General features: G+C 45.1%; 1 protein-coding gene across 16 annotated transcripts in view; it reads left to right on the top strand.

Moving 5' to 3' along the window:
* ldb1a (LIM domain binding 1a) overlaps window positions 1-12,683 on the top strand; it is a 48,844-nt gene that overhangs the window by 20,497 nt on the left and 15,664 nt on the right. The window contains exon 1 of one of the 16 annotated variants that reach the window (XM_088915427.1): window positions 5,325-5,431. The exons of 12 other annotated variants lie outside the window; for them this stretch is intronic. The gene's annotated coding sequence lies outside the window, so the exon portion shown is untranslated. Of the gene's footprint in view, window positions 1-5,324; window positions 5,432-10,425; window positions 11,165-12,683 lie in introns of those variants that run through there. 3 more of the 16 variants (XM_088915424.1, XM_088915423.1, XM_088915425.1) reach the window with 3 other exon arrangements.

The raw sequence follows: 12,683 nt of genomic DNA, 5'->3' as shown, positions 1-12,683 counted from the left end.
CAGGCTGTAATTTGTATGGCAATTGAACGGCACCTTCGAAATAAAAAAATAGCAGCATTAATTCGGTTTTACCACAGGGTGGCGCAGTTGGCACTGTTTCCTGAACATGTTTTTGTTTGATTTATTAACAATGAACAAAAACACACACGAATAATATTACCATGAAACATGATTAGTTAAGGATAGTCCATTACCACACCTGAATAAATAAACTGAAGTTAAAGCATCACATATCCATTTAGCTTCCCTATTCTTGACGTTTTTTATCGTTTTAATATTTCCATTTCTATTTTGATCATTAATGATTGGAGTATAAATCTCTGACCCAGTAAACCTTAATGGAGTGACAATACCCATTTGCCATTTTCCACATTTTGTGAAATTTTAATTGTTTAAGTTCCAGTAAACTTTTGACCATGCAACACTTAATAGAGGAGGACCTGTAACTGGTGCAGCTGTCAGTGTGACACTGACCTTTGAGCGCGACAGTGATGATGTTCTTCTGAACAGCTGTACAGTGGTGCAGGACTGTTCAAGATGGCAGTATGCCAGGACAGAGGTACACAAGCAAGTGGTATAAGTAAGCACAGTGCTATATCAGCGCTGGAGAACTGAACCCATTCTAGTGAAAGCGATGATTGCATCCTTAATTAAGAGACGGGGATGAGGTGTTTAATGAAAATTGTCAGCCCTCCCACAAAATGTCACATGGATCTGCAAAACACCAACTTTTCTGCTTTTTGGGGTTAGTGTGAATAGACAAAATGCACCCCTTAGTAACGCCTAAACTCCACGATTTCCAAAAAGACAACAGCATGACTAAATATCTTTTCAAGTGTAGTTTGTCACACTTCCTAATTACACATTGCACTTTCAGCATTTCTTCAGTTAAGAGATGTTGACATTCTCTCCCTCTCATACTGCCAGTGTTACTGTGGAAAAAAATGTGTGATATGAAGTGAAATGTCAGATTAAGACTCAGTTACAATGTTGAACAGTTATCAACGAGGGGTGGATGTTTTGCCTGTTTATCTTATTTGGCTGCTAATTACTAGTATCTTATTCAGCCATTTCTTGAAGGAAGTCATGTTTTCAGTTTCAACAAGGAGGTGGAGTACCCTGTTCCAGACTCCTACTACCCTTTGTGTACAGATGTGCCTCCTGTTCTCAGTCTTAAATGCCCTTCTCCTTACCCTGTTTGTGTCCTCTGTTCTGAAGAAGTCTCTGGGTTGGCTTTTGTCCACGGTTTTGAGGATTTCAAATACTTGGATCAGGTCAGATGATCTCAGAACTCAGACTGCAAAATAGATCTTGTTTCTTGTTGTGAAGATTAGCTGAAACAAAGTGCATTTTTTAAAGGCTGGCTGTGTGTGGCAATTGCAATTTGAATTATTAGCCTTTCTGTCATTTTCATTGGGCCAATGATAGAGCAGGGCTTTTTTACCATGGGGCATTCCAGGGTAGACATCTGAGGAATTTGTACGCCCCTAGCACCCACACGAGGTAGATGGCACTTGTGTATTAACTGTTGAAGCCCAGAGATTTTACACAGTGTATTACTGTACACTGCTGGGACATTGTCAGTCGCTGGCTTCTAACAGGCGGTCTGTTCAGCTCAGAAGTACTGTCTGAAAATAAGAAAGACAGTAATTTTATTCTCAGGTCCAGCCGGCCAGCAGGTAGAGATGTTGTTTTCTGAGGAAAAAAAAAAAGCTAACATCCCATTATCAGGGCGTGTTCAGTGAAGCGTGATCTGTCACATGCGCCGCACATGTGATGCGGTCGGAGCAGAGCCGTGTGTGTTTCGAGCTGTGACCTGAAGCCACAGCAGAGAGCCAGGCCTCCCTCCACTCCTGTCGGACCAGAGAGGGAAGTGGGGGTGGGTGTGGGGAGAGTGGGCCGCACAGAGTGGTCTCCAGCCAGCCCTCTGACAGGCTGACGATCTTGCGTCCACTGCAGTGCCTCGAAGCACGCTCCGGCGGTGCTGTGCTTCCCAGCGTGCTTCTTAAATTTCACAACCGCTTTGGTCAAGATGTCTGCTTTCAAACACCACCAGGATACTGCTGACAGCCGTCGCAAAATGCGTTTGCATTTTCCCTAACTCCCAGTAAACGGCAGCTAAATTTGTATTATTATTATTATTATTATTATTTATTATTATACAGTAAATTAGTTGTCTATTCTGTCCATTTTCTAACCACTTCATCACTTCGTCCCCTGGATGGGACGCCAGTCTATTGCAGGACAGACACAGATATACACACACACACTCACACCAGGCCCAGTTTTCCCAGAAGCCAATTAACCAAACAGTTTGTTCTTGGAATACTGGTAGATTGGTATGTCTGTGGGTGGAGAGTAGAGCGCTCGGAGGAAACCCACGCAAACTGAGGAGAAACATACAAACTCCACACAGAGAGAATTGAACCCAGAGCCTTAGCGCTGCGAGGCACGAATGCTGACCACTGTGCCACCCTCTTTTCAATCCTTTAAAGTCTTTAAATGGTTTTTCTTTAAATTGAAAGCAAAATTCAAAATACAAAATGTCATTTTTATGTTTCATTTAAAAAAAAAAGACCCCACAAAATACAAAGATACAAAATATAAAAGATTACAGATCTCCTTTTTCTCTTCTGTTCTGCATTGCGCTGTGTTTCACTTTCTGTTCCATGGATTTTTATAGCCTTCATTATTAGGGTAGTATGTCTGCCGTAGGGCCATACTGTAGCGTAATGGGTATAGCGCTGTCACACAGCTCCCTAGACAGCAGCCAACTCCAAATGCCAGATGACCGAGTTCCCTTCCAAACGACTGAGTGGGAGACTCTTCCACAGTGTTACGGTACATAAAGGTAAAGGCAGTTAGCGATTTTCTTTTTGTTTTTGTATTTACAAATTTACAAATTCATTTACAATAACAACAGAACTAATATAATGACAATGACCTATAATGAGTCAAGAAAAACAAAACAAAAGTTCACTTATCTAAAAGTCCTTATCCGTAAACGCACTTCCGTCACTGTTCTGTAGATTGTTTTTCCTCGGATTTCCCTTTCAATTTGTGTGTCCACCAAAACGAAGTTAAACAAGTGGCAAAGCTCAATATCCCTCATTAGATGGTAAATCCGTATATCAATCCTGACCGTTAGTAGAGTGACCTCAACCGAATGCTGAATCCCTCTCTCCTCTAACTCGGTCGGTAGTCGGTGATTTTCATAATTATTTCAGCAAATTCTGGTCAGGAAAACTCAAGATAATACTAGTCATTTACATAAAGTAATGTTATTTACAAAGGATGCACATTCAAATAAATCTAAAAATAGTTTAAAAAATAATTATTCATAACAACAGTCTAGGCTTTGATAGGTTGATATGGCCTTTGTGATTGCTCTTGCTCACTGAGACCTGTTACACTGGTTATATAGTCTCCCCTCGCTCCAGTGGCCTGCGTGTCACTGTGGGAGAGGGGTGGCTGGAGTCTTCAGGTCTGTCCTCTTTGAAGGCCTGCCTTGCACCTGCAAGACTGCAAGACCAGCTGTTCTCCGCCTGGTTCTGCAGGTCTCTGCCCTAGGAGACTCAAAGGCCAGTGTCCCTCCTGACTACGAGGGGCTGAGATGAAGGCAGGTGGGCTGGAAACACATCAGTGGCCCCCGAGGAGAGACCGTTCACCTTGCATTGTAGTTTGCTGCCACTGAAGAACCAAAACTCCTCGTCATCACCAAGAAAAAGCTAAGCCCAAGCTCCTCTGGCTGGCTAATTAGAAAACTGGATGTGCCGCTACACATCATAATGAGAGTTGATCCAGCTGTGATAAAACGGTTGTCTTGTGACAAGCTGCTCAGGATGCAATCTGTATCTGGGAGCTTGAGTAGGGCACCATGTGGGGCCCCCACACATTTGCGCTGAATTCGATTTTGTTTTGCCATGGCCATGGAGATACAGTATTGAACTATTCCACAGCTTCTGAGGGGTGTTGGCCTTAATATGACCAGGCTCAATACCTGTGGTCTGAGAAGAGGCGTACAGGTATGCATGTGAAGATAAACTTTAATGAGAGGAGATTATACTGTACTTGGCTATACAAATCGGCTTTCGCCCTTGGTACAGGGATCCCAGAGCCTTTCACAGTAAAGCTGAGACAGCAGTGAGAGCTGCGCTATCCCAACAGGCAGGGTCTTGGAGACTGAAACATTCCCTGCCCTGACTGACCACTGCTTGTCTGGTTAAGCAACAGAGCTGCAAGCCCTTCTATCTTCTTTGGGTTCAGTTTACCTGGAAGAATTAGAAAAGAGAGTTCATGCACTGATATTTTCAGGGTGTTCCAGCTGTTCAATCAAGTAGTCTGTTTTACATAAAATGCCCCTGGATCCCGGGTTATTGGCTGGGGTACTCTCTTTGTGGGGTTTGTGTGTTTTCCCTGTGTCTGTGTGTGTTTCTCTGGCTGCTCTAGTTTCCTCCTGCAAGTCAAAGACTTGCTGTCTGGGCTACTTAGCGTCTGTAAACTGTCTCTGTGTTTTTTGTGCCCTGCGTTGAATTGATCGGTCTTGGGTATAGCCCTGCTGTGTACCCTGTGTTTCTGGGACAGCCTCCAGGAATAAGCAGTCTTCGCATTATGGTCCAATGATCCTGGAGAGTTCATGTACTGATATCTGTCTTCTGTGTTGCTGTGTTACTCCAACTGCTCAGCCAAGTGGAAATTACACTTGACTGAGTGAGTACGAATCCAATTTGGATCGATATACTGTGTGAGACTGAAGCTGGGGTTATGTGAAAAATTGCTTTTCTCTCCTGCCAGGTAAATACTTTGTTCTGTTTCCACCTTTCTTGCAGACAGTGCTGATTAATCACTACAGAAATTTGCCAGACTTCTTCAGCGTGTCATGTTAGTCGCTGCAGTCAGCGTCAACTCCCATCCAGCCCAAAAATGCTGTGCTGCTTAATCAAACACTTCTTTCCGTCCCTTTTAATCAATAACAGCGTCGAGGGTTAGTCCGGAGAGCCGCTCCTTGTGGGTGTCTTGTCATACCGAACGGTGTTATCAGGGCTCTCGCAGGGCTGCCCAAGAGTTTCCTGTTGAGCCAAGTCAGGGGGGTCTTGTATGTGCCCCCCTGGGCCACGCCTTCCCTCTCAAGGCCTGCGCGCCACAGATATCCCTCCCGAGTCAGCAGGCGTCCCGCCACAGAGTAGAGAGCACGCCACCAGCAGCCCCCAGCCATCAGTGCGCCATGGCTGACCAGTTTGAAAATGCAGGTAGGGAATTCTTCTTTGCAGGACTTGCGCTGAGCAAAGAGTGAGAATTTGGTTTTCCTTCCAAAAACCCGGGCGTCCTCCTTTTGTTGCGCACGTACTTGTGCGGCTGTGCAAAAACTACTCAGGCACGCGTGCCGAGACTTGGAGATCGAAAATGACTATTCCAGTGATATGAGGCGCATGTGAGTATTTGCATTGGCTGTTTTTATTGTGTGCACGGTATGGGCCGCAGGGGTTGATCATGAGACTTGGAAAACATGTTGATGTAGGAGTGATATGTGCAACAGACAGGGACTAGCAGGAGTGGCAACACATCCTGCCACTATATAGCCACATATTCAATATAGAACGTCTATACAACAAACACCACACTGTAGCGTTACCTCGCAAAATGATATAGTTGATATAAGGTGTTTTGTGTTTTACAATTTGATGATATTTATGTCAAAACAGGCATTTTCCCCAAAATCGATTGCTCACAGCTGCTTAGTTATCACCTTGTAATCTTTAACAAAACGTCGATAGTTCTTTCCTTGTTTAGAATTACACTCATCTCTCGGGTCTGATGAGCTTCACTTTTACAGAAAAAAACGAATACAATTTTCTGTCAGAATATGTCAGAAATACTGGACTTTCCCTGCTAAAAGGGGTAAACGCACAAATAATAAAACAAGGCACAGGAACAATTTTCCTTGACTGTGTTGATTTAGTCAAAGGATCCAGAAAGCATATACAGTATATAGAGCATATATATATATTCTGTTGTAATAGTATGATTTATAGAAATAATGGGCGCCTCTCCCTTATTTCTCTATTAAACCGTGGGCTTGCTGTAGTGAGAGGTTATCCAGCCAATAAAAGTGGCACTGGATCTGTATTCCTGTAATCTGTTGGAGTCAGTTATGTTGTCTGTAGGACACAAACAAGTCTCTGTTCTGACTGCAGCCCAGGCTCTGATGAGGAGGAGCATCTTGCAGGTCTTCAGCTCAGGCAGAGGCTCTGCTGTTTCAGCTGTGCCATTTCTTGTGATAAAAAGGTACATGTGTTTTAATATTCTGGGTCCCATAGCAAGGAATCAAAAGTAAAAATCTAGGAAGGGTTATTAGCCGGCTTTTAGGAACCCAGCTGAAAAAGAGCAAGCTGTTCTGAACCTTATTGTTTGTTGATCATCAAAGTAATTCTGTGATCACACTGCTGCTTGTCAAAGTGGACGTACATACAGTAAGTCAAAGGAGTGTTGTCACTCACTGTGCCACTTGGGATAAACCTGCCTTTTTTAGGAAATATGTAATCCATCTTCCTCTATCCGAATGGGCGCTGGGTTTAATTCTGTTTGCTTTGATAAAAATATATGAGACGTAGAGTTGAAAGCTTCTTCCTCGCAACATGGATAGGCAGCCCAGGAAAATACAAAAGAGTATTCCAGAAGCCTCCTAGTGGCTGTGTGTCTTAAGGAGCAGTGCAGGAGTAAAGGAGCAGTACAGAGGATAAATTGTTAATTTACTTCATTCACTAAAAAAAAGGTAACACCAGACCTAAAAACTTCTGGCTACAAAGTCTGTCTTTTCGCTTGCCAGCTTTACAAGATATTGAAATAATAGTAAATTAGTCCCGCTAGGCCAGTAATAACATCAGATTTGATCATTAAGATGCAGTGAAAATCAGATGACTCTGCCAATCTTTAAGAACTGGATTTGACAGACCGAGTCCAGAATCTCGAGGGTCTTTTTAACTCAGAAGGCTGACATATCAGGACCAGGGATGGGTGGTGTGGTGAGCAAAGTTAAAAAATATTTACTCAATTTGATCAAAATGTACATCTCTTTCTCGTGGTAAGATTTTTTCAAGTAGCATCGAATTTGCTGAAATCCATAAGATGATTCATAACTGCCAAAACTGAAATGCAAAGCATGAACAGACGTCCACAAACAAAATCCTCTAAAAAGGACACATGTGAAATACAGTATGTATTTCAGTCAGTCACTGCTAGGGAATTTATATATGCAGAGAGCTCATTCTACTCTCCAGGTGGTTCCTGATTCTGGCCTTGCATTTTAATCATCAGGAAAAAAAAATACAAATTCTTTGTCTTGGGATTTTATACGGAAATCAGCTGACTCATTAATTAAACATGGACTCAGTGAAAATATTCTAGTCCCTCTGGCACTGTACTCAACCAAGGTTTAGGAAATGGCAGAATGCACACAAATGAAGGGTGTTGACTTTTTTTTTTCTTTTAAGTAAGTGAGGAGCACTGTGGAGCAGTGTTAGCATCCCTGCCTCACTGCGCTGGGGCCCTGGGTTCAATTCTGGGCCTGGGGTGTGTCTGTGTGGAGTTTGCATGTTCTCCCTGTGTTTGCGTGGGTTTTCTCTGGGTGCTCCGGTTTTCTCCCATAGTCCAAAGTCATACTGGTAGGTTAATTTGGCTTCTAGGAAAATTGGTCCTGGTGTGAGTGTGTGTGGACTGGCGTCCCATCCACGGTGTACCCTGCCTTGCGCCTCTTGATTGCCGGGAAAGGCTTCGGCTCCCTGTGACCCTGAATTGTCGAAGAAGTTAGAAAATGGATGGGTGGATTAGAGAGAGTTCCTTATGCAGAAATACAATAGGGCCAATCTTCTGATAGAAAGTAAAAGCAGTAGAGGAGGCCCCAAGCCAGAGGACACAAGCTGGGGTTGGGATACTTCATCCGGTGCTCTCTTTGGTTTTTTGGCCGGCTCCTGTGACATCAGTGAGGGGTGCAGCTGCTCCTCCAATGGGTGCTGACTCACCTGGCGGGCGCTGGAGAGCTGGCAGCAGTGCCCATGCCAGAGACTCTGCAGGTTGGCGCCTGACGAACATATCTACGCGTCTTGTTCTCTCCTGAGGTGCACGGGAGTCGCTGTCTTAATTGGCGATTCCACACTGGCAGCTCGAGATAAGACTGTCTGTTAGACAAACGGTATTAAACATGGGGGTAAAAAGAGTGTAGGCCGGTGGCCAATCTTGCTTGTTTTGGTTCCCGGGAGTTATAAGATACCAGAAAATTATTTCTGAATGAAAATTTCGGGAACCCTTTGCTGAGCCTCCTGAGTGTCCACTGTGCAGCACCATCACAGGACCTCTGTGAAGTAAGCAAAGCCAAGAGACAAGTTTAACTTGTTCTAGAAGACCCGGAGGCAAGTTTTTCTTAAGGAGTTCGGATAACTCTTGGAATAATTTCTGTCCGTATCAAAGCTGTACGCTAACACTCTGCCAGTCGTTGACGGCAGAGCTCACTGGACCAATAGCATTGTCCCCGACCTGCAGAATGCAGCTCTCCTTTTGGGGGAAAAAGTGCCAAATTTGGAATCGACTGCTTTGCATTTAAGATGAGCCAGCGGTGCTTTTGTCATCAGGCTCTCAGACTTGTAAACTCACAACCACCGAGGCCCAAAATAAAACAATACCTGGTGAAAACTTGATATTGTCGGGGTTGCAGGAGTGACTGAACCTGTGGCCTGGAGTCAGCCGAGACTACAGTGCTGTGTTTCTGACGGAGCTGGGCTTGGGAGCAGCGGTCTGAAACCTGAGGGAGCTCAGCAGTCAGCCCAGGAAGTGCCTGAGCCCACAGCAGGATGCTTCCTGCTGACACTCGGGAGATTTTGTTTTTGTAAGCCTGATGTGATATGACGCAAAGTTGGGTTGGAAGAGAGAGGCTGAGACAAACCTGTTTGCATTCTGAACCGCTCTGACATTACTGGCGGAGGAAGGGCTGCTGGAGACACATTCCCTGACTACTCCCACCACCAAACACAAAGTCAGCCACCCCCAATAATTGTAACAGGCTCTCCCTCGCAGTTTCTCCGTGGACGGTTGCCATGGGCACTAAAGTCGAAGCCTAATCCCAGGGGATCACTCGTCACATTTCCACTGCTGAATTCCCTGTTCTATACTGCCACAATTTAACACTGAATTGAAATAACTAAATGTCTACCCCCCCTTACAAAAGAGAGAGTCAAGAATTTAAAATATCTCGAGTTCAGGCCTGGATCGGAGATCGGACAGTACACACTGCTGCAGGTGGCATTTGAGTAAATTTTAGTAAAATGGAAGTCCTCTGTTTACTTTGCTGTTGCAAACTGTGACCTTTTATACCTCTGTACGTGATAATCACCACGATGAAGACGGCATGTTAAAAGTGGTGCTGCACTATCGGTAGCTTCTAATTTCATATTTTAGAATTTTCACTTTTGTCAGACGTGAAGAAACGGGACTATTTTTTTTCTTATATGTGAGCAAATGCATTGCGAAGATTTGGGGTAAAATTAGGGCTTTAAAACTCCATATAAATAGACTGGTGCCTGTAAAACCTTCTAGTGTAATTTGTACAGCTTGTTCTAAATAATTTCATTAGATAAAACGCAGGAACTCTGTATAAAATTTACAGTATCCCCACTGAGACCGTCTGGCTATTTCCTTGTTTGTGATGGACGTTCTCTGTCGCAGAATAACAAATTCTTCCCGTGTCACGTTTTGCAGCCTTATTTGCATACAGTCCCACAATTTGGCCCCCCGGCCCAGAACCAGGACTGATTTGTCGAGCATGTAGCGTAGGGGGCGCGGCGCGTGGAGGGAACAGCGACCGTCTCCCAGGAGAGCGGCTGCTGGCCCCCAGCGGGAGGAGCTTGTGGCACGCTTACCGTAATCCTCCTAATACGTCACGCCTCCGCTCGCTGGGCTCCGGGGCGCCCGGCAACGCAGGGAGTGGAGATTCGTGCCCACGCAAGTCCCGGTGCTTACGGGCTGCGAGGCCTTGAGAAGTGAAAACCTCGGTCGTTCCTGCAATGCATGTGAAAGAGTTACTATTCCCTGTAGACCAGTTGTGATCAATATGACTTTGGTTGGTTCTTTAAAATACCGTAGACGGTATTTAATTCGCCTTTTCGCTCGCTGTGGGGAATCCTTATGAAGGGTATACAGCATGCATTGTAATTGGGCATTTATTCATTCACAGCCCGTTGGCTGTATGAAATTTACAAAATCTAACCCGTCTATACAGTGTGGCATGGGGGTGTAAAACCGAGCTCCCAAAACGTGTTGTACAGTGTAATTTGGAGTTACATTTCCGGGCGTTTTGTTTTGGGAGATTGGAAGTATCAAAGTATTGCAACCAGATGTCCTTCTTCACAGTGCTTTAGGGCATTACTATGAATTTCAGTAGCAGTTGCAGTAGTCTGTAATGGTAATCTGTAAAACGAGTGCTTTCTACACAGGGCTGGACACAACTCCTACTCCCAATATAGGACGCGAGCTGTCGTTATTATCCCGGCTCCGGAGCGCTGGCTGCGTGTCACCCCATCGGCGTGGAGAGGTGCTGGGCTGTGCGCTGCCCCGCTGCCCGTGTCCGAGGCGTGTGCGGTCGGGGAGAGAGGTGTGATGCGGGACCCTGCGCCCGCCTCGTCGTAGCCAGCGAGCGAGTGGCGCGGCGGCCTCGGCGGAGGGAGTGTGCGGGAAGGGCGCGGCGCGGCTCCCGGGCCTCATTGTGAGAGAGGGGAGCTCGGAGGGGTTAGTGTTAGTGGTGGGGAGAGAGAGAGAGAAGGGGGGAAGCGCACAGAAGGAGGAGGGCCTACAGCTATTGTTCATGTCTGTCCAGGAACAAAGGGCTGCTCGGGCTGCTCGGGCTCCTTACCTCCGTCTGCACCGGGCTTCTGCCCATACACAAGGCCTCTGATCTCTATGCACAGCACTGTGGACGGGGGAGCAAAATACGCCTGCTGCTTCCTTCCCCCCCTCCTCCTGCTCCTCGTTTTTCCCCTTTAAAGGTTGTTGTTTTTTTTTTACTTCATCAACAAGGAAATTGAATATCGCAACCGTACTGCGCGCAAGGAAACGAAGAGGAAGGTGTCATTGTGTGGATTTCTGTAAACATCAATTTCAGACCAGGAGTTTCTTGCAGGTACAGTGCTGCTATAAAAAGAAAATCTGATCTTAATTGCTTTCGTTTTAAATGCATTGTTTGTCATTTGGAAACTTGTTTCTTTTTTTTTAAAAAAATACTTTTTTCAGTTAAACATGTTAATATTTCTAAGCGGAAGGAGGTCTTTCTAGGCCCTGATCGCTGGTGTTCTAACTACACCTATCGAACCTAGTGTAATCTCTTCGCGTTATTTCGCGTATCGCTTTTCGCGTTTTATTCCGATTTAATGCTCGTGTTTGAAATAATACGTAAATAAGGAGGAGCCGAAGCAACGAAAGAAAAATAGCCTGTACTCCAAGTGTTTTGTTTTCGCCACAACAACCCCGAACATCTCTTAAAAATGGCCTGCGAAGAGCGAGGGACCGAGCTGAAGCCCACGGAGAAATGCAAGCTTGTCAAAATTAAAAAAAACTTTCGAGCGGAAGAGACTTATTGCTGTGCGAAAGTCAGTGTTTATATGCATCTTAAATACTCCTTCAAACACGTGTTACATTTAATTGTTTCAGCTATTGGCTTATTCGCATTTATCTTTATTTCGAACATAAAATGCACCTCATAGCGTGTTGTGAACGCACTGTTACCGCTACTGTTACTGTAACTTACAGTGTAAGTTAGTAACTACAGAAATTCGTGCACTGTGTCTGAGCTGCCCGCTGTACAAAGGCTCCGTCCGCTCCTCTCTTTGTGGGGGGTGTTCAGGGGTCAAAGGGATTAGACACAGGAAGTAACAACGGTTTAGCCTGGATATACTTCAGAGTCTTGATACTGCTGATGCATTAAGCTTTCTATGAATAGCTGCTACAAAATAATAGTAGAAAACACTGGCGACTAGGATGTGTATTAGCATACCTTTTGAGATCTGGGGTCTCCATAAAGTATTCCGTATGCTCTGTGGTGATCATGGTGGATTGACTGAACGTAAAATATGTGCTATAGTTCCAGCTTTCTGGTGGATTACATCAAGCACTAGGTCTAGAAAGCAGACTGGGTGGCTAATTTTGTGGCAAAAAAATGGGCATCATTTGTTGTCTGGTGAAATGTACTGCAACAGAGGGGAATGGTTACAGATAGAGCTTTCCTGCTAAATCTTTAATGACCGGCACGGTGCTTCTCTGTGAGCTTTCACACCCCAGCTTCAGCTATGGCTGGGTTCTGTCTTGGTGTTGGAAAGTGAGCTAGACTTTATAATCTGTCGGACACGGAGGCTTTACAGCCAGAGATTTACGTGGAGATTTTTACGGGCATGCACTTCAACTGTCTATTGTTTTTAAATGATTTCCAGCAGCTCTTTAGCTCTGTAATGTCAGGGATAAGGTATGTTCTAAACACAGACCCTCCCCAGTGTCTTGCTGTACCTTGCAGGTCAAAGATCTGGATGAGGCGGCCTGCTGTTTTCCTGGGAAACTTTACTCATCCCCTTGGTTGCCCTCCTGGCCTCCCTGCTGGATCTTTGCTTCCTGTCCCACTAAAACAAACTACGGGGCCCTTGTAGAGCCCT

Source organism: Atractosteus spatula, chromosome 5 (assembly GCF_055471065.1).
Source record: "Atractosteus spatula isolate fAtrSpa1 chromosome 5, fAtrSpa1.hap1, whole genome shotgun sequence".
In the NCBI taxonomy this organism is placed as follows: domain Eukaryota; kingdom Metazoa; phylum Chordata; class Actinopteri; order Semionotiformes; family Lepisosteidae; genus Atractosteus; species Atractosteus spatula.
This window is presented reverse-complemented; position numbering and strand designations above follow the sequence as displayed.